We start from the raw sequence: 20,828 nt of genomic DNA, 5'->3' as shown, positions 1-20,828 counted from the left end.
AACTGTAAAAGTGGAATAAGATCACCAGGACTCACGCCTGTGCTACGACAAAACAGCTCTTGGTGTTATGTTTCATGCCCAGAGAACTCTCCCTGTGCTCCGGGCAGCGTGGATGCCTCTGGAATTCTCTGGGGCCAGCCGTGATGGAGAGCTGCAAGAAAAGGGCAGGTGTTACTTATTGAAAGGAGGCTAGTGACCAGAGAAGCACTTTGGGACAAGCATCAAGCCTTGTACACACTGGCTGCCTGGCCATTCTTAGCATTTACAGAGACTGGCAAAGCATCCAAGTGAAAGCAAAATTTCTGGGCATCCGAAGGCTGTGATGGTGAAGAACTTCAGATTATCTGAAGCCTCCCCACCTGTTTCAGCAGGAAGATTTCTAAGACCATTCTTATTAACTACCCTTAGGGAATGTCACAAAAACAATTTCTTTTCCTCTCTTTTCCTTTCTCCTAGAACCGAGTATCTTTGGACCACGGGGAAGGAATCTTCTCCTTCTCATGGGTGAAACAGAGCCTGGGGAAATGGTCTTGTTACCTTCTGATAGATAATTCCAGTAAGCCCTGCTAGCTAACGGCCACTCACTCTGCATGGTCTGCAGGATCTGCCCCATGAAGCCTCGACTCCAATTAATATAAAACAAACAAAGCTCCTATGCTCTTATAGTAACAGAAATTTCTCATAATCATGTAAACTCAAGTTCTTTATAAAATAATCAGAAGTCTTTTTTATTTTATAGCATTGGCTACCCTATGTTAAAACTGCAGCACATTAAAAATACATTCCATTATATTTTTCAGTTTATCATTAAAGTTTCAGTTTAATAACTGTAAAGCACTTCTTTGAGGCTTGTGGCATCCTACCTCCTCCTTCTTGCTGCCGCCTCCTCAGACCCCCACTCCCCACACACACCTATGCTGAGTGAAGACTTTGGTGCCTGATTCCGTAGAGGTGGATTATTCCGTCCACCTCTATTCCTGGGATATAGTGAACAGATGCAAAGATGTCCATCCAACCTCCCGGCTTCTCAGGCCCTTGACCTCCTCATTTCCAACTGCCTTTTCCTCTTCTCTACATCTTAGACTTTGTCAACATCCAAATTGCTCCCATCTCCAGAATCAATGGTTTAAATGCCAACTCTGATCACAGACTCTCACACCCCAATTTAGAATCCCACATGTCCCTTGTCATCATCAAGACCATTATCCTCTCTGCTGTCTTCTAATTCTGAGACCTCTTGGTAATCATGTCACCACCCTCCTGGTCTAACAAATTCCAGTCTCTCATTTCAGTCCTGTTCTTGCAGTTACTCCCCAATTGTGTTTCCCTGTCTTCTGCTGTTTCTCTTTTATCTGAGCCTGAACCTGGGTAGCTGAAAATCACTGAAGAAAATAAAGAAGCCCAAGAGTTTCTGCCCACTGTGAATTCATAGTCTCCAACTCATCTGTGCTCTCATATTCCCAATGCCCCTTCTACTTCCTCACTCTCAGTGGATGGCTTTGATTCCTGGTTCTAGAAGAAAACAGAAACCATCAAAAAGGCCTCCCATGACCGCACCTAGAAACATCTCCTCAACCACAGCCGCATCCTACTTCTACCTACTCCTATTATGGATCAGTCATCCCAAGGGGGCCTGGACCCCATTCCCTCCCCTCTCTAACCCACTGGATCCTTTCCAACAGGACCAGTCTGTTCATTACATTCTGGAACACCGAGATGAATACCCTCTGAAATTTAACAGAGGTGGTTTTAGACTTGACACCATGGACAGTAAGCTTGTGAAGCTTGGCCCCAGAAGTGATATAGCCTCAGAAGGAAAATGAATTCAAGACAGTGTTTAGTTAAGTCAGTGGACAATAGATTCAGGGAGGGCTCGTACTGTCCGTCCTCGCAGCAAAGCCACAACCTTTGGGGGGTCTCACTAGGACCCATCAACCTTTGGAATTTTACACCATGAGGGCAATTTCAGTGTCCCACGATACAGCCCCCTCAAGCCACCATCAGGATATGGGCTTGGTTGGCAGTGATCTGACCCAGTGTGATAAGCTATTTGTTCTTGCCCTTCAGCTCTGGCTTTATAAAGGATATTTTATGAATGATTTGTCATGTTATTATGAAAGCTGTAAGTCTACACAAACCATCCTGGTCTTTCTCTTAGATCATAAACACAATCCTTTTCATGTTTTGCTCCAGGCTTTCTGAACTGGCTCTGTGTACATACATGTACGTGTGTGCCTGAAGGTAGGTGTATTGTTTCTTCCCACAAATAAGCATGAAGATATAGGTAGCAGTCTGATGCATTTCCTAGATTCATGGTCTCAAAAGCCAATTTTGGGGACTTCCCTGGTGGCGCAGTGGTTAAGAATCCGCCTGCCAATGCAGGGGACACGCGTCCAATCCCTGGTCTGGGAAGATCCCACATGCCACGGAGCCACTAAGCCCGTGTGCCACAACTACTGAGACTGTGCTCTAGAGCCCGCGAGCCACAACTACTGAGCCCACGTGCCACAACTACTGAGCCCACGAGCCACAACTACTGAGCCCACGTGCCACAACTACTGAAGCCTGTGCACCTAGAGCCCGTGCTCCGCAACAAGAGAAGCCACCTCAATGAGAAGCCCACACACCGCAACAAAGAGTAGCCCCAACTCGCCACAACTAGAGAAAACCCGTGCGCAACAAGGACCCAAAGCAACCAAAAATTAAATAAATAAATTTATTTTTTAAAAAAGCCAATTTTGCACTTTTCACGCTTACCCCACCCCCACACCCATGTCATCCAGTTCCAGGATGGTTGTGAATATCTCAAAACAAAATTCATTTCTTATTTTCTGTGGTTTCGCAAAAAGATACATGACAAAGATTGCTCAGGATCTAGGAGGAACACTCTATCAGAATGAAATAAAACAACGTGTAGGTGTCATGGGTTCAGGCATGAATTAAGACAGCACCTTCAATCTCCCTCTTCTTACCCATTCAGGATATGAAACATTCCTGCTCGGAGCTGAATTTTGTGATCGCTCTTGCACCACTGTGTTTAAACAAATTCACAGAATGTGATGCTTAACTGCTACACTGAGGTAAGTAAGGAAGATGTTTTTGTTTTGAATATAAAATCACGTACTGGTCAGATTCCCTAGCCAGAATGAAATGAATGACTGTATCCGTTAATGAAATCATTTGGTTAAAAAGCAAAAAACAAACCTGAACTGCTTGGAAAATATCTTCTCTTCCCAATGTTTGGGGTAAGTAGTCTCCAAGAGACACCATGGGACTTCTAGTAAACAGATCTTCATTTTTATTAGTCGATCAAAATGAAATAAAATAAAAAAGACTTCTGCATGGGAAAGAGCAATGGATTTAGTGTATCTGGTGTAGAAGGAGGGAGAGAGCTAAACCAGTTAGGATAAGAAACCATGGTTATAGAGCACAGCCAAGCCTCGAAGATTTCTTTTATTATCTCCTTATCCTGGGAAATGGACTTTGGAAAAGTTCTGTAACGTGGCCCGTTAGGAACCTCACTTCCATCATAAAAGACTTTGCTGGACCTCAGTCAATCTGCTTGTTTATGACCTGTTCAGATGTAGGCTACTGGAGGACATAGGAAACCGAAATATTTCCATGACAACAGTTTTTAATAAAGGGAAGGAAATGCTAGATTTCTTTTTTATGATCAAACTGTTCTGAAATAAATAATTGGTTCAAAAAGGTTATTCAAGAGGTTTTTTTTAGCCAAATAATGTTCCAATGATTAGGTAAAAATTGAAGACTGAGATCCAAGACTCCTGGCTCCTGCTTAAATACATGGATCATGTAATCACTCTACCTTTCATTCTCCTGCAGGGGATACAGATCATAAAAATAAAGTCATGAGGGGTAGTTTTAAGATTAATTAGCTCATGATTGTAAAGTGTGTTTTGAGGTAGTAAAATGAAAAATATTATATAATTTATAATGTCATTATCACAATTAAAAAATAAATAAAAATAAAATGTACTTTGCCCCCATTATGTCTAGAATTTATGGACTTCAGCTATTAGTTCTAAACTTTTTTCTTTTGGCCACTATAAGTTCATTTTGAAGGGATTTTATCAGTATCTCCAGAATCCTAGTTTAAGAAACATACACACACACACACACACACACACACACACAACCTGTCAGCCACAAAGACACAACACACACGTTTCCTGATCCTTCCAGGGAGATGACCAGAATCCTTGCTCTGATTACATTTTTTGCTTTCACTCCCATTTTTCACTGATTTAGAACATGGGACCACATCTGCAACCATGAATTCTTCAACACAGTTTCAAAATTTGACTTTCTGATTAATTAAATATCCAGATAAGCAGAAAGACTTCATATAACATACTTAGATTATTAATTTTCTAAAAATGAGAATTCAATAGAAATACATCAATTCATAAACTACACTAAATACCCTTTGTATTGACAATTCGGAAGGTACTCTCAGGGTTCATAATTAATATTAATTATCTTCAGATTCCATTATGGACTTATTCCAGATAAGACGCAGAGTAAAAGGAAGTTCACTTTGTCTTTTTTTTGTAAATCTCTTTTATTTATCTCAGTACCAAATACAAAAATCTATGCTGAGAGAATGTAATGAGTGTTTTTTTGTATAAAATAACAGTAGCAGTTGGGTGAAGGTGGTCAAAAGATACAAACTTCCAGTTATAAAATAAGTCCGGGAGATATAATGTACGACATGGTGACCATAGTTAATAATACTGTATTGTATATTTAAAAGTTAAGAGAGTAGATCTTAAAAGTTCTCATCACAAGAAAAAAATTGTAACTATGCATGGTGATGGCTGTTAACTAGACTTACTTGGTCCTCATTTCACAATATATACAATATCGAATCGTTATGTTATATACCTGGAGCTAATATAATGTTATTATATTATAATGTCAGTTACTACATCTCAAAAAAATAATAGTAGCAACAACTATCCTATACAGTCTGTAGTATTTTACAGATAAGGAAACAGAGGCTTGGAGAAATTAAGAAGCTAGCTCAAGTTCACACATCCAGGGTTAGCGCCTGGGCACGTCTGACTCAATACCACATCTATGCAGTCAGTTTACACCATGAAAGTTTCTGTCTCTACGTCCAGACAGAGGAGTGACTGCATTCAGTGAGGCACGCCTTCCCAACAATTCACAGAACTTATATCCCAGCGCCAGGGCAGCACGTCCAGAAGTTCATGCTAGAGGATGAGTAACAATGTGTACTGTCCCATGACTGGCATCTCCATGTCGAGAGGTCACCAGCTCTCCAAGACTGGGTTTGTCTACTCAGGATATGATCCTCACTTTCCTTTAGGTTCCTTGATAGGCTGGTTCTTTCCTAAAGGACGGTGATATTGTCATCCAGAACTGTAACCTCCTTGATAACAAGAGGCTAGGTCAGCAGTTCTCAGCCTTGGCAGCCTGTTATAACAACCTGCAAAGCCTTAAAAAATACCAGCATCAGGGCCCTACCTCCAGAATACTGATGTATTTTGATCAGGGGTAGGGCCTGGGCATCAGAACATTTAAAGATCCCCCAGGTTAACCTCATGTGCAGTTAAGGTGAGAAGCACTGCTGTCAGTTAATTTTAAGGACAGTTTATTCTCATTTGGTTTGAATATGATGATACCTCCATTTAAATGAGCATTTTTTTTAATTTATGCAAATAACCACCAGTGTGCTGCTTCTTCCCTTCAGAGATGATTGACTGCACATTGGCAGTTACCACTGCTGGCCGACACAGCGTAGAGGGGCATTATTCCAGTAGGAACAAAACATGTTTTCATTAATTTTTTTTTTTGGCTTTGTTGCTGCTTATTTCAACTCAGATAACCACCGCACTCTAGCCTCAATATAGAGCGTTACTCATTTTGGAACATTATTTCTCCTTTGGGCTTTAGACCATGAGATAAGAAAAGCTGGCCTAAAATATACCTGAGGACCAAACTCACTTCCATAACATCCGTGAATCGGGCAATATGATGTATAAGCCTCAGTGGGAGCTGGTAATATATAGTGATGGCAACATTTGAAATGATGATGAATGAGGTCCTCACAAATGGAAATCAACTGTAACCTAGATTTGTACGTTTATAAGGCCTGTCAGAAGGCTGATACCCAAAACATCCACAGTATTTCCAGCTGTATTTGGAATGCCTTGGATTTTATTCCTCACAAGCCCAGGAGGCATGTATTCCTCACCTAAGAAAATTGATTCCCTTCCTCCTCTTCCTCAGGACACTCCATTACTTTGCTCTGGTGACTTTTATAAACGTTTATAATTTATTTCACTAAATGTAAATCAAATGGTAAAACCTGACGGGGGTATAGGAGCCCAGAGCTCTTTCTATAAATGTGTGTACATTTTCTCTAGTTAAGTGCTACAGTAACACCCTAGAGAATGGAAAGAACAGGGCAGGCACGGTGAGAAGCTCTTTTCTGCTTTTCATCTAAACACCGTGTCATACACATTTTCAGAAAGCAGAAAAGCTAAAACATCGACATACTCCACTTTCCACATGATCCCTGGCCCCTATTTTTTTTAGCCTATGCTTTCTTTCTTTTTTTTTTTTTTTTTAATTTATTTATTTATTTATTTATTTATGGTTGTGTTGGGTCTTCGTTTCTGTGCGAGGGCTTTCTCTAGTTGCGGCAAGCGGGGGCCACTCTTCATCACGTTGCGCGGGCCTCTCACTATCGCGGCCTCTCTTATTGCGGAGCACAGGCTCCAGACGCGCAGGCTCAGTAGTTGTGGCTCACGGGCCCAGTTGCTCCGCGGCATGTGGGATCTTCCCAGACCAGGGCTCGAACCCGTGTCCCCTGCATTGGCAGGCGGATTCTCAACCGCTGCACCACCAGGGAAGCCCAAGCCTATGCTTTCTTGAAGTGGACTGTTTTCAGGAGAGTCACCAAAAAAAAATAAAATAAAATAAAATAAAATAAAATAAAAATAGTGGAAATAATTGCAGCTAGCATTTACTGAGTTCTTACCACGTGCAGGCTCCCTACTAAAGTGCTTTATTTAACCTACAAAGTAGGTGCTATTGTTATCTCCGTTTCACAGGAAAGGAAACTGAGATACAAAGGTTAGGATATTCACCCCTGACCCAATTCTAGAGTGTGCTTAACCAGAGTTAGGAATTATCCATTAAGCCCTCTCCACCTAGAGAGAGTTTACATTCTGTTTGTGCTCTCTTAAAAATGTAGAAATACACATTTGTTTGTTCAGCAAATGTTTGGTAAGTGCCTAATATAAGCCATGTCATATGCTAGAAACTAGGGATACCGAGTTGAGTGACAGACATATCCCACCTCTTTGAGATGAATCTAACTGGGGAGACAGATGTTACCTAATAGCTACAGAAATCATGATTTTAAGTTCAACCGTGACAAAAAGCCAAGAAGAGAAGTAGAGTGAGAACAGATGACAGTGGTGGCCGGGCTTATGGGAACTTGGAAAAGCAGGGGTCACTTACTATGTGCCAGGCATTGTTCTAAGCACTATACGTTTGTTATTTTATGTATGTTTCACAACTGTTCTTTGAGCTAGGTATCAGGTTAGCCAAAAAGTTCGTTCGGGTTTTTCTGTGAGATGTTGCGAAAAAGCCGAATGAACTTTTTGGCCAACCCAATGCTATTATTGTTTACATTTTTCAGAGGAGCAAACTGAGCAGAGGTCAGTTAAGTAACCTGCCCAAGGTCAAACACTGAGATCAGACTTTCACTGCCAGTACTAAGACTAACTAGAAGGTCTGACCAGCCTTCCTGCAGAAAACAACTAAAAACAGCCTAAGTCAAATATGTATTTTTTAAAATCTTCTTGAAAGCATTTAACAACTGACATGATAGGGTAATAAAGAACTATTAGGCTAAAATCCAAGTAAAGGCAGAAACCCAGATAAATAAGTAGAACACTAAGGATGCTTTTTCATCGAGGGTGTTTTCTGAACTTGAACCTCAGTTGTCAAGGCCCCTTGGATAAAGATCCACAAAAGCCAAAGACCAGGAGTCTAGTAGGAGATCTTTCACTCATAAAGTTGGGATCCTATTACTCAGCCATAAAAAAGAATGAAATAATGCCATTTGCAGCAACATGGATGGACCTAGAGACTATCATACTAAGTGAAGTAAGTCAGACAGAGAAAGACAAATATCATATGATATCACTTATATGTGGAATCAAAAAAAATAATACAAATCCACTTATTTGCAAAACAGAAACAGACTCACAGATATAGAAAACAAACTCATGGTTACTAAAGGGGAGAGGAGAGGGGAAAGGATAAATTAGGAGTATGGGATTAATATATACACACCACTATATATAAAATAGGCAATCAACAAGGATTTACTGTATTGCATAAGGAATTATATTCAATATCTAGTAATAACCTATAATGGAAAATAATCTGAAGCTGTACCCTTAATGTCTAATGATGAACCAGAAATAACCTAACCCTCCCTCCTCATCCCCAAGGAAAGTCTTCTTGGACCTGAGTATATCAGGAGGAATTAAACCCCTGGCCCAGATAATCTGTAATAGAAAACAAGTCTTCCTGTGGATTTGTGGCCCCAATTCACTTCCTGGGTAATCCAGGAAAGCTCAAGCTATGACTTTATCTTAAAGTTGTCCCAGACTGTTAATATCTTTAGGAACCTGGCAGAAACGAATTTAAATCTCAGAGAACCACTCTTTCATCCTAGGCCTCAAGCAATTCCCTCAAATAATTTCTTAAGGAAAATGCATAGCTCACAGTAATAAATGAATGGATAAATAAATAAATAAACATTCACGCAAACTAGGTACCCTGAGTGAGAACAATAAAAAAAACAGAGCAGAACAGACCTACAAAATTTCAGATGTTGGGCATAACCTGGCGGTCCAGTGATTAGGACTTGGCACTCTCACTGCCAGGGCCCCACTTAGATCCCTGGTGGGGGAACTAAGATCCCGAAAGCCACATGGTGTGACGAAAGGAAAAAAAAATTCAGATGTTGAAATTATCCAAAAGAAATTATTTTTTAAAATACTAAACTTACTAGATCAAAAACAAAGAGACAAGCTTGACTATATCCTCAAGGAATAAGAAACAATACCAAAAAATGACATAGCAGACTTTTTGTTTTCTCTTTTTTTTAATTAAAAATTTTTTTTTTAATTTTTGACCATGCTGCACAGCTTGTGGGAATCTTAGTTCCCCAACCAGTGATTGAACCCGGGCCCTCGGCAGTGAAAGCATCCTAACCACTGGACCGCCAGGGAATTCCTGTTTTCTTTTTTAATTGAGATATAATTGACATATAACATTGTATAAGTTTAAGGTATATAACATGCAGTAGTAAGTCCCTACATACGAACCTTCAAGTTGTGAACATTCAAAGATGCGAACATGCGTTCGCATGTCCAATTACGTACGTTAGTTCACGTGTCTGGCGTACATTGTCATGTGCATGCATTCTCTACAAGTGGTTGTGCTTTTGTGTACTTCACAGTACTATATAGAGTACAGTAGTACAGTATCTTTATTTCAAGCTAGATCTGCAGGAGGACGACTTCATTGAACTCCTTGCTCTGCAACATGAGGAGCTTACTAATGAAGTACTGATGGAATTGGAGGCCCAGAGAAAGGACGAAGAGAGACAAGAGGAAGAAGTAACTGAAGAACTGAAGAGATTCACAGTACAGGAAATGGCAAGGGGATTTTCTGTATTTGAGGAGTCAGTGTTAGTTTTTGAGGCAAAGGACCTGAACGTAGAACGGTACACGAAGGTTGCAGCAGCCATTCAGAACTCAATCCAGTGCTACCGTCTCATCTATGATGAGAAAAAAAGAGCTACTACCCAGATATAGAATTGAATCCAGCAAGGAACCAAAACCGGTGCCATCAATGTTAGGCATGAGTGAAATTTCTGCTTGCCCTCCGTCTCCTATTGCTGACGATCCTTCAGCTCTACCATCTCCCACCTCCTCTCCCTCCTCCAGTCAGTAACTCTTCTTGCCTGTTCACTCAATGCCAGCCCCTATATGCCAGCTATTGTACTGTACTACTGTACTTTTCAAGGTACTGTACTGTAAGATTAAAAATGTTTATTTTTTGTGTTTGTTTTTTACGTATTGTGTGAAAAGTATTATAAACCTATTACAGTACAGTACTAATAACCAATTGTGTTAGTTGGGTCCTTAGGCTAACTTTGTTGGACTTACGAACAAATGGGACTTACCAACATGCTCCTGCAATGGAACTAGTTCATACATAGGGGACTTACTGTATCAATTTGATACATTTATATTACAGTATGATTGTCATTAAGCTAACACTATCACATCACATAAATATAATTTTTTCTAGTGGTGGGAACAATTAACATAGCAGATTTTTTAAATTAGAGCTTGTAGAAATAAAAAAATTCAATGACTAAAATTAAAATCTCAACGGGCATATTAAGCATCACTGAAGAAAGAATTAATGAACTGGAAGACAGGTCTGGAGAAATTATGCAGAATATAGCACAGAGATGGAAAATATAAATGGGAAATTAAAAGATACAGAAGACAGAGTTAAAAGGTCTCACATTTGCCTAATCAGTTTCAGAAGGACAGGAGAGCGAGATTGGGGCTACAAAATGGAACATGAATTTTATCTTGAGAGCAAAAACAAACCATTAAAAGATTTTAAGTAGAGCATTGAGTCAGGTTGTTATGAAAGATGATGCTTTTTCACTTTTCAAGGGTGTCTGGCTGAGGGGACAAAGGGGCTGCAATGGAGCCTGTGTTCTATTCACCAGGACATGTGCCTGATGAGGGGTGGCATCTGCCTGGAGAAAGGGAAGCATTCTTCTAATGCCCACGGAGACACCATATGGCTCGTCATAGTCCTGGCCCTGGCATAATGGGCTTCAAGTTTTTCTCTTTGGATGTAGTGTAGAAAATGGCTTTTCCCAAAGAAAAGTGTCATCAGATCAGTTTTTTCATCATTTCTGCAAAGGTCAGCTTTCGAGACTTTTCTTCTTCATGTGCAGCCAAAAGGTCACACTACTAAGAAACACACATATCCAAATTTACTTGTTTCCTGTGAGGTTAATTAAAGCCATTTTGTCCTTGATCTGGACTCTGCCTTAGGCAGAGTTCTGCTATTGTCTTCCTCCATAGCTGTTTTTTTCTCTTCTCATCCCTCCTGAATACATTTTGGACTAGGAAGAGGAATTTCATCTTCTTTTCCTGGAATAGGTAATGCAATATGGGCATCACTGCATTCTGAAACATGTAAGCTATTTTCTTTACCTTCCATATCCAAAAGGCAATCACTGTTCATGACCTTGTGTATTATCTGAAGTCATTAGTTGAAAGAGCAATTTGATATTTCATCAGCTGACACATTATATTACATGTGTTTTAGTAAGTGAGGGACAGTGGTGAATGGCTCAACTTGAAATATTAGAAAAGAGAGACTGTTAGGGTTGAGATAGTTTACAACCCTCAGAATAGGAATTAGTGGTAGAAAATAAAGAAAGAAGTTAATGTGGTGCTAAATATACTGAAGGAAGGTAAAGCAGGGGGCCGGAGTTCACTCTGGTGTCTATTAGGAGGGAGACGCTGAGATCTGGGTAAGGAGTGGGTCCCTCTGGAGTTGAAATTAGCAGGAATAGTGTTAAATATGCATAGTCCTAGATCTTGGGGAAGGGGTTTGAGAAATGTCTACTGAGCTAGATCAAACATCCAAATCATCTGGGCTGCTCTCCAGTAAAAGAGCCAGGAGGTCAGCCCCTATTCATAAAATCAGAAAGACAACAAACATTTGCATGTCAGAGAACCAGCATCAGGAAATGAAAGCATCTTATTTGCTGCAAATCAGGACAAATGTACAGTATCTCGTGGAAACTGCAGGGAAGGGAGATGTTTCTACTGAAGAAGGGATGGTAAATTGAATTAATTACATAGCACCCATTAGTACTAATTAAAAGATGTGTAATGAATGCATCATTGGTATTTTCTTATTTAGGATACTCTTGGCTGTTCATTTTCTTTCCCTGAACACAGAAAATATTAATAAAGGCTTTCATGGAATTGCTTTGATGGGAATCCAATTCTTATTTTACCATATAGCTGAGAGTACTTAATCTCCTAGTTTTCCTTTTATGAGGAAATCCTCCGACTTACTCTTTTAGTTGAGGTCTTGTATTTATATTTTTAAAGAAGAGCTTGTTAACTTCATCACTAAGGTATTTGTAAGAGGGTTTATCCTGCTTCCAGCCACCACCCCACTTACCCAGAATCTACAAAAGAATGAGCCAAACCTATGACCACTAGATTTTGTACCAAGTGATGGAGAAACACTGATGAATAAGACCCAGACTCTTTCTTTAAAAAGATGTAGCACTGAAAGGGAAATAGACATAAATAAATAATGCAGTTCAATATGGTAAGTGCTCAAATAGATGATTATATATAGCTGAAGCACAATGGAGAGAGTAATTTATTTCTTTTTATCTTATTTATTTTTTAACATCTTTATTGGAGTATAACTGCTTTACAATGGTGTGTTAGTTTCTGCTGTGTAACAAAGTGAATCAGCTATACATATACATATATCCCCATATCTCTTCCCTTTTGCGTCTCCCTCCCACCTTCCCTATCCCACCCCTCTAGGTGGTCACAAAGCACCGAGCTGATCTCCTGTGCTATGCAGCTGCTTCCCACTAGCTATCTATTTTACATTTGGTAGTGTGTATATGTCCATGCCACTCCTTCACTTCGTCCCAGCTTACCCTTCCCCCTCCCTGTGTCCTCAAGTCCATTCTCTATGTCTTCGTCTTTATTTCTTTTTAAAGTATTCTATTTAAAGTATTTATTTGCACATGAATGTTTATAGCAGCTTTATTCACATTTACCAAAACTTGGCAACAACGAAGATGTCTTTCAGTGGGTAAATGGATAAACTGTGCTACACCCAGACAATGGAATATTATTCAGCACTAAAATTAAATGAACTATCAAGACATGAAAAGACACGGAGGAAAGTTAAAAGCATATTACTAAGTGAAAGAAGCCAATCTGAAAAGTCTGCATACTATATGATTCCAACTATATGGTATTCTGGAAAAGGCAAAACTATGGAGACAATAAAATCAGGGGGTGTTGGAGGGAGGGGAGGGATGGATTGTCAGAGCACAGAGTATTCTTAGAGCAGTGAAAATACTCCATATGATAATCTACTGATGGACAGGTCATTATATTATACACTTGTTCAAACCCATAGAGCGTATAACATCAAGAGTGAACCTAATGTAAACTAAGGACTTTAGAGGACAATGATGTGTCAATGTAGGTTCAGAGATTGTAACAAACGTACCACTGTGATGGAGGATGCTGATAAGGGGGGAGGCTTTGCATGTGTGTGTGTGTGGGGGGGAGGGTATGGGAAATCTCTGTACCTTCATCTCAATTTTGCTGTGAACCTAACATTGCTTAACAAAATAAAGCCTTTAAAAATAAAAATGTAATTAAATTTTTAAAAATATTTATTAAGTACCTACTGTGTACAAAACACTATATTAGGCAGTGATATAGGGAGAGAGAACAATTCTTGCATCCTTTGTGTGGAGGTGGGAACAAGCTTGAGAATTTTTTTTGAGGCTCTTGGGAAGGGTTAATGACAGTAACTGTCATTATTTGAAAATCTCCTAACACAGATCCCACTACCTGAGGCCCAGTGGTAGAAAAGAGGAACTGAGGAAAGAATTCCCTCTGCCAGCACTACCAGCCCGGATCACCCTCTTGCTCCAGTAGCCAGGATGTGTTGAGTCAGGCAGTTAAGTCTCCCGACATCCCAGAGAACTGCAAGCACACGTGGCCAGATGAGGTTCACTTTTATCAGAGGTCAGGGCTTTCAGCAAATGTTTAACCAACAGGTTTGCTTTTTACCAGCAGCATAGTTACCATAACCTCCCCTTGCGATCAGATTTGCTGATCAGAGGTCAATAGCAGCTTTGAGAATAGTTATTGATTTATGAAGTCAAATATTCCTCTGTCCTTGCCAAACATAGATTCCACCCCTCACCCAGAATAGCTGGTGTGATGTATCAATAGTTACTACCTGGAGACAGGAATTCTTCAAAGCCCTATTGTGTAGTAGAATTTGTAATCATAATGTCTAGGTCGCTGACATCTGATTTCATTCAACACCCAGATTAATCGCCTTTCAAAGAATATGTTGATTTTGCAGGCCACCTTAGTCAGTGTTTACTTTGGGATCAATAATGCAAGCCAAAACTTTAAGGGTGGAGCTGAAAGCCTACAGATTAAAGAAGCTTCAGACAGGGAGGAACTAAAGCAATGTAATGAGGAAACTGAAAAATCACATGTCGACTTTGAGCAGCAACACTTTTGCTTTGGAAATCTGAGTCAGGATTCCTGGTGACGCAAACACTGGCGCGACTCTTGGGATTTTTTCAGAGGGAAAATCAGACTTCGGCTGCCCAATTCAGTGAATTGTGCAATGTGTACCATTTCTCCCCTGAGACGGGAAGCAAATGGGAGTAAAATTTGTGATTCACCTTTTTTATTAATAGCATTCATCGCACGTACCAAACGTGGGATACGCATGTCACTCAACTCTCATCACACAAACCATCCTACACAATTTGGACTGCAAAAAGCTGTCTGCCAGAAGCTCGCTACAACAGCCTTTTCAACCAAACCTTCAGTTTATACTTGAGGAAGCTGATCCTCAGAAAAGTTTGGTTAAACTTTCAAGAGCCATGCAAGGAATAGCAGAGCTCTGAGCTGCCAGGCCTCCCATCTACTCTATCACCTTTACTGCTGCCCACTGCTCTGTTCATTAATGGAGAAATAGTACCGTAGACCAAGGCTTCTCAAACTTTACCTGCAGGCAATTCCCCTGGGGATCTTATGAAACTGAAGATTTGATTCAGCAGGTCTGGGTGGACCTAAGATTTGCATTTCTAACAAGCTGCTCCTGGTGCCGATGCAGTTGGTCCATGATCATACTGAATAATAAGGTTGTAGATGATTATGTGCTCCATGTTGCTCTCCCGGCTTATTACTGTCATCATTGGTGGTGCCTTTTTTAAAAATCTCATCTTATATGGATTTTGAACTAGTTGTGATATTATATCAAATATTGAATCTGCTGCAGGCTCTTGTGCTTTGAGATAATGTTTAAGGGAATCATTTATAGACCATCCTCTTGGGGAGACTTTTAAAGTATCTTTAAGCCATTTCCCCTTTTATGTCATTCCTACCCACTGTTGAGACATGTCACTACGTACCAGGACTAAGGTCCAAAGGGTGAGAGCTAAAGGCTCAACGCTGTCCTGGCACAAACACACAAAGGTTAGAAAAAAATGTGACCAAGTCTTTAAAATAGATATTTAGGTCAACACTGAGATGTAATTTTCGGAGATGCTAGCAGAATGGAAGTGGTCATGAACTTGGACTTGGGATTCCTGGATTCCAGTGTCCCTCTGCCTTTGCCCCGTAGCCTTGTGAGCCTGGACTTCAACCCTCTAGGCCTCAAGTTCCACATCTGTAAAGGGAGTGGTTGGAAGACATGATCTGAGAGGTCTCTTAAATTCTAAAGCTTTATGGTTGGTGATAATTAACTTTTTTTTTTTAATCTAGATTGCCTACCCAAAAAATGTGATGGAAATTTTTACCAGAGAAAAAGAAAGCCATTTTTCCATTTGGGTAACCAGGAAGATTTTAATGACAAAGACTGGAAAATATAAGCTAAGTACTGGTTCCTCTCAGCTTGCTTATTGCTATAGCAGAAAAAGTTGTGGATTTGAAGAAAACAGATAGGCTGTGTGATATTGGGAAAGTGACTTCATCCCTCTGAATCTTGGTTTCATCATCTGAAGAATGATGGGACAGATGTTCTAAGTCCATTTTGGTGCTAATGATCCATATAACAAGTGGAAACAGTTACAAAATTCTTGAACCTAGTTTTCCCTTCTCATTAGTCTTCCATCTTTACCAGTGATGGAGTGGGTCCCTGACCACACCTGCTATCCTTATGAATGGAGCAAGTATAAACTCCTGAAGAACAAAGTACCTTTTGTTCTATCCTTCCCACCATCATTCTTTGAATAGTTGGTAAAATGAATGAATGAATGAGTGATTGTGTTACCACAGGACAATAGGAAATAATAAGAAACACTAAATTCCGTGCGGCCAATGTGCAGCTCCAGGAGCAGTTGTGCAGGTCTACAGCAGATGGCACAGAAGCTGTTGGCCAGAGGGGTAGTGAAAGGCGTTTTCAGCCAGCCCTGGATGCAAGATGAGTCAGGAAAGGGTGCTATTAGCAAAGCTGCAATGGTGCTAAGGACCCCAAGAGGGAAGAAAATTAGCAAATTTGGGATCCCTCTCTAGTTTTTATTTGAATCCCCAATGTTAAATTTTAATTTGAGTTGGGAATTAGATTTGATCAAAAGCATTTCCACAGGGAACAGAACCTGTAAAATTAGAACAAATACATGGCTTGTCTAGGTAGGTTTCAAGAGAAAAATCCAATCCTGTAGGGAGGCTATGAGCATTTGGGGATTGTGGGCAGGAATAATTAATAGAACCATAGATATTCAAGCAGGTAAGATCCGCATCAATTCGTCCTACACTTTGTGAGCTGTTCTTCTCAGAGGCAAACCTGGGATATGGAGACAAGAAAAAAATTTGCTGGGAGGCTTCTGATGGATCCCTTCATGCACATATTCTCAGTGAGGGGCCTCGGGGTTTCACCAAGCTTCCTAGGTGATTCCAAGACACTGTCAAATTTGAGAATCTAGCTTTGAGCAATTATCAGTCATTCACACATTCATGTAAATAGATTTTGATTTCTGTCCTTACTGCAGGTTGTATTTATTTAAGAGGAAGAGGAAGGAGAACTGTGGTTAAATACAGGACGATATTTTGTAATGGTTCTGGGGAGAGGTAAATTTGGAAAAAATAACTGAAATGGAAAGGTCAGATGCACTGGGAAAAAAACTTTTTCTCAAAGCTCTGTTCAGGGTTAGCTTTGATTAAAAAAAATTTTTTTTTCAATACCTCAGAATCGAAACATCCCTTTAGGGACCTCCCTGGCAGTCCAGTGGTTAAGACTTCGCCTTCCAATGCAGGGAGTGTGGGTTCGATCCCTGGTCAGGGAGCTAAGATCCCACATGCGTCACAGCCAAAAAACCAAAAAAAACATAAAACAGAAGCAATATTGTAACAAATTCAATAAAGACTTTAAAAAGGGTCCACGTAAAAATAAAACCTAAAAAAAAATCCCCCCAAACAAAAAAAATCCCTTTAAAGATGATTCTATGCAATGAGGAAACGGACCTGCTCTTGAAGCCATCTCACCCGTTTAACTCCTCCAACTAGAAACTACTTCCCCTGGGGTTGGTCAGGGAGCGGGGAGGCCCCTGAAGACATTTTTCAAGACTAAACCTTCCGTAGGGTGGTCCATGTGTAGGTGAGCACAGCCAAAGGCCTTAGGATATTTCTCTTTCCTTTTTCCTGCTACTCCTTGTGGAGACAGATTCCTAAAAAGAAGACATTTCATTGGACATTCAGCCGACTTCTCAAAATCACACTGTGTTTCTTTTTTTTTTTAACATCTTTATTGGAGTATAATTGCTTTACAATGTTGTGTTAGTTTCTGCTGTATAACAAAGTGAATCAGCTATACGTATACATAGATCCCCATATCCCCTCCCTTTTGCATCTCCCTGCCACCCTCCCCATCCCACCCCTCTAGGTGGTCACAAAGCACCAAGCTGATCTCCCTGTGCTATGCGGCTACTTCCCACTAGCTATCTATTTTACATTTGGTAGTGTATATATGTCCATGCCACTCTCTCACTTCGTCCCAGCTTACCCTTCCCACACTGTGTTTCTTGATGTAAAAGGCTGTCGTCTTTGTTCTTCAGGAGTTTATACTTGCCCCATCCCTAAGGATAGAGGCTATGGTCAGGGACACACTCCCTTCATCATGGGTAAAGATGGAGGACCAATGAGAAGGGAAAACTAGGTTTAAGAATTATGTAACTGTTCCCATTTATTATATGGATCATTAGCACCAAAATGGACTTAGAGCATCAGTCCCTTCATCCTGCAGATGATGAAACCAAGACTCAAAGAGATGAAGTCACTTTCCCAGTATCACACAGCCTGTCTGTTGTCTCCTAATCCACAATTCTTTCTTCAAGGTTGATAAATAGACATTTTCCGGTTAGACTTTTCCAAGAATTGGCAGTAATGTACACACAGAGGCCTCAGGAGATTTGAGGAATTCATGTATTTAGCAGGGACGAGCTGAGTCCCTCCCTTGGGACCAGCACTATTGACAGAATATAGAAGACACAAAAGACAATGTCTCTATTCTATTATAGTTTTGTCAGGGAGATAAAAACAGACACACCTAAAGCAGAAAGCAGTACCAGACTCTACGTACCCGGTGTTAACGGGAATATCATTCATCTAACAAGCTCCTACATAGCAAAACCAACTCCCATTTCAAAGTTCACCTCAGATGTAAAATCCCCCTTTTGAAAGGTTTTCTCCCAGACTGTGTTTATAATTTTCTTCCACTTGACTCTTAACGTGTGGCAACACTCACTCGTGCCATAGCTTGGTAAGCAAATCAAAGACTGGGGGAGAGGAAATAAGTGTATTTTGCACATGGGAGGCCTGTGAATTGTTGTGGCCAGAGGGCAAACAGTGGCAGATTCTAAGTTCTGAAGATGGCCATGCCAACAGATACCCATTCCCACATGCTTTTCTCATAATGTAACAGATACCCCTTCTATTCACATGTGGGATCTATGTTCCTTCCCCCTGATTCTGGGCAGGAGCTCAGGATGGCCTCCAGCTGACAACCAGCTGGAAGCCAGACCTTTTAGTCTTATAGCTCAAGGAAATGAATTCCGTCAAATACCCGAAGGAGCTTGTAAACGTGTTTTCCCCCAGTTGAGTCTCCAGATGGGAATGCAGCCCAGCCAACACCATAATGCAGCCCTGTGAGACCCTGAGCAGAGGACCCAGTTAAGCCATGCAGCCCCACAGAAACTGTGAGATAAGCATCCTAAGTCACAAAGTGTGTGGGAATCTGCTGGGCATCAGTGGATCACCCGGATAGAGAGACCACATGGAAAGGTCACACAAAGATAAAGAGGCAGCCCAGGGAGCCCCAGCTGTTTCCGCCCTCAGCTGTTTGAGTCCTCCCAGCATCAACCACTAGACATGTTAAGTGGCCTTCAGATGACTCCAGTTCCCAGACTCTGAGCCCCATCAGATGATAAGCAGAGATAGTAGAGCAGAGATAAGCTCTCCCCAGTGAGCCATGTCCAATTGTAGATTCATGAATAAAGCTTAAATTGTTGTTGTTTAAAGCCTCTAAATTTTGGAGTAATTTGTTACGCAGCTGTAGTGACCAAGCAGGTTTAGTTAATTTCCCAGCTCAGCTCCTCACTTACCCTGACCTGCCTTTCCTGGTGTGTTTCTTCACTTTCTATAACTTCTGATGATAGCTTCTAGCCTGTTGGTATTGAACACCATCAGGTCTTGCTTTCTGGCTGCGGGACCTTGGTTACCACTCTGGCAGACTTCTCTGTGTGTCCCATACCTTGTGTGTGATTCCTACTTTGATCCAACAGAACCATTCTTAGAGCACAGGTAAGATTCAGACAGACCACAACACTCAGCCTCACCTCTTCTATGTATTTAACATAATGTATTTACCTATTTCCGTATCTACAGTATTAGCCCCAATCTAACCATAAGCTCCTCCAGCTCAGTGCCTTTGTAATTCTGGATCTAACTCAGGATATAGATGCTCAATCTGTGAAGTGAATGACTAAGTAAATGGATACAAGGTATTTTGCTGAATGGAAAGTAAAGATCTGTATGACATCTTTGCCCTTAAAGAACTTAAAATCCAGTACTGAAATGTGAGGCCCCAATTATAAATGCTAGGAAAGGAAACAGAGAGTATTGGCTTGGAAGACTTCAGAGAAGAAGGGAAACTTGAACTTGACATTAAGAAGGAATTTATTGGATTTGGGTGAGAGCAAAGGAGACAGAAAGGCATTTCAAATTGGAGAACAGCCTGACAAAATTATGTAGAGGTGGGGAGGAGGAGAGAGAAGATTGGCATTCTAAGGACCTTAAAGAGATGATCCTGTCAGCTCTCTTCTGGGGAGAAATGGTAGTAATGTCTGTTGATTCTACTGTCTTTTCATGGTTACTGGATTTCACAAGCACATGCTTATCTGCTTTGTTCCAGCTCTGTAATCTAGATATATTGCACATTGAGTACCCAGATTTTTCATTAGTAGAAACAATGTTTATTAACTATTGTGTGGGTTATCTATTAATCTGTTGTGAGGTTGTCACCAACTCATTCCATATCAATCCATACTCAGTGAAACTCCAATTCATCACTATGTAGATTAAATTGATTTATGAAGTAAGGTCTACAACTGTAAAGCCAGAACACTTAGATTTCTTAAGCATTGAGACTTCTGAATAAAGCTGAATACCATAACTAAAGACTTCCCACACCCCTTGGAATTTAAAGTTCACGTAATCCTAGGTGTTATAATGTTAATAATTCTGACCTCACCAGAGCCAGTTGAGGTATAGTGAGAATAGCAAATGTGTGTGTTAACCTGAAATATCTGAGTTGCACGGTTGTCATGGCAACTAGTATTATACAACCTATGTCAGAGGTTTGCAATGACATAAAAAGGGAAACAAGACCATCATCATGGAATCTAAATATGTTCAGCC

At 40.5% G+C, this 20,828-nt stretch overlaps 1 long non-coding RNA gene across 4 annotated transcripts in view; it reads left to right on the top strand.

The window, feature by feature from the left end:
- Positions 1 to 20,828, top strand: part of LOC132348195 (uncharacterized) — a 34,705-nt gene that overhangs the window by 8,940 nt on the left and 4,937 nt on the right. The window contains exons 3-5 of one of the 4 annotated variants that reach the window (XR_009497375.1): positions 2,194 to 2,241; positions 2,981 to 3,080; positions 14,609 to 14,657. This is a non-coding gene — a long non-coding RNA (uncharacterized LOC132348195). Of the gene's footprint in view, positions 1 to 2,193; positions 2,242 to 2,980; positions 3,081 to 9,576; positions 12,068 to 14,608; positions 14,658 to 20,828 lie in introns of those variants that run through there. The other 3 variants (XR_009497374.1, XR_009497376.1, XR_009497378.1) reach the window with 3 other exon arrangements.

This window comes from Balaenoptera ricei, chromosome 14, assembly GCF_028023285.1.
Source record: "Balaenoptera ricei isolate mBalRic1 chromosome 14, mBalRic1.hap2, whole genome shotgun sequence".
Lineage (NCBI taxonomy): Eukaryota > Metazoa > Chordata > Mammalia > Artiodactyla > Balaenopteridae > Balaenoptera > Balaenoptera ricei.
The sequence above is the reverse complement of the archived record's forward strand: the minus strand, read 5'-3'. Positions and strand labels throughout refer to the sequence as shown.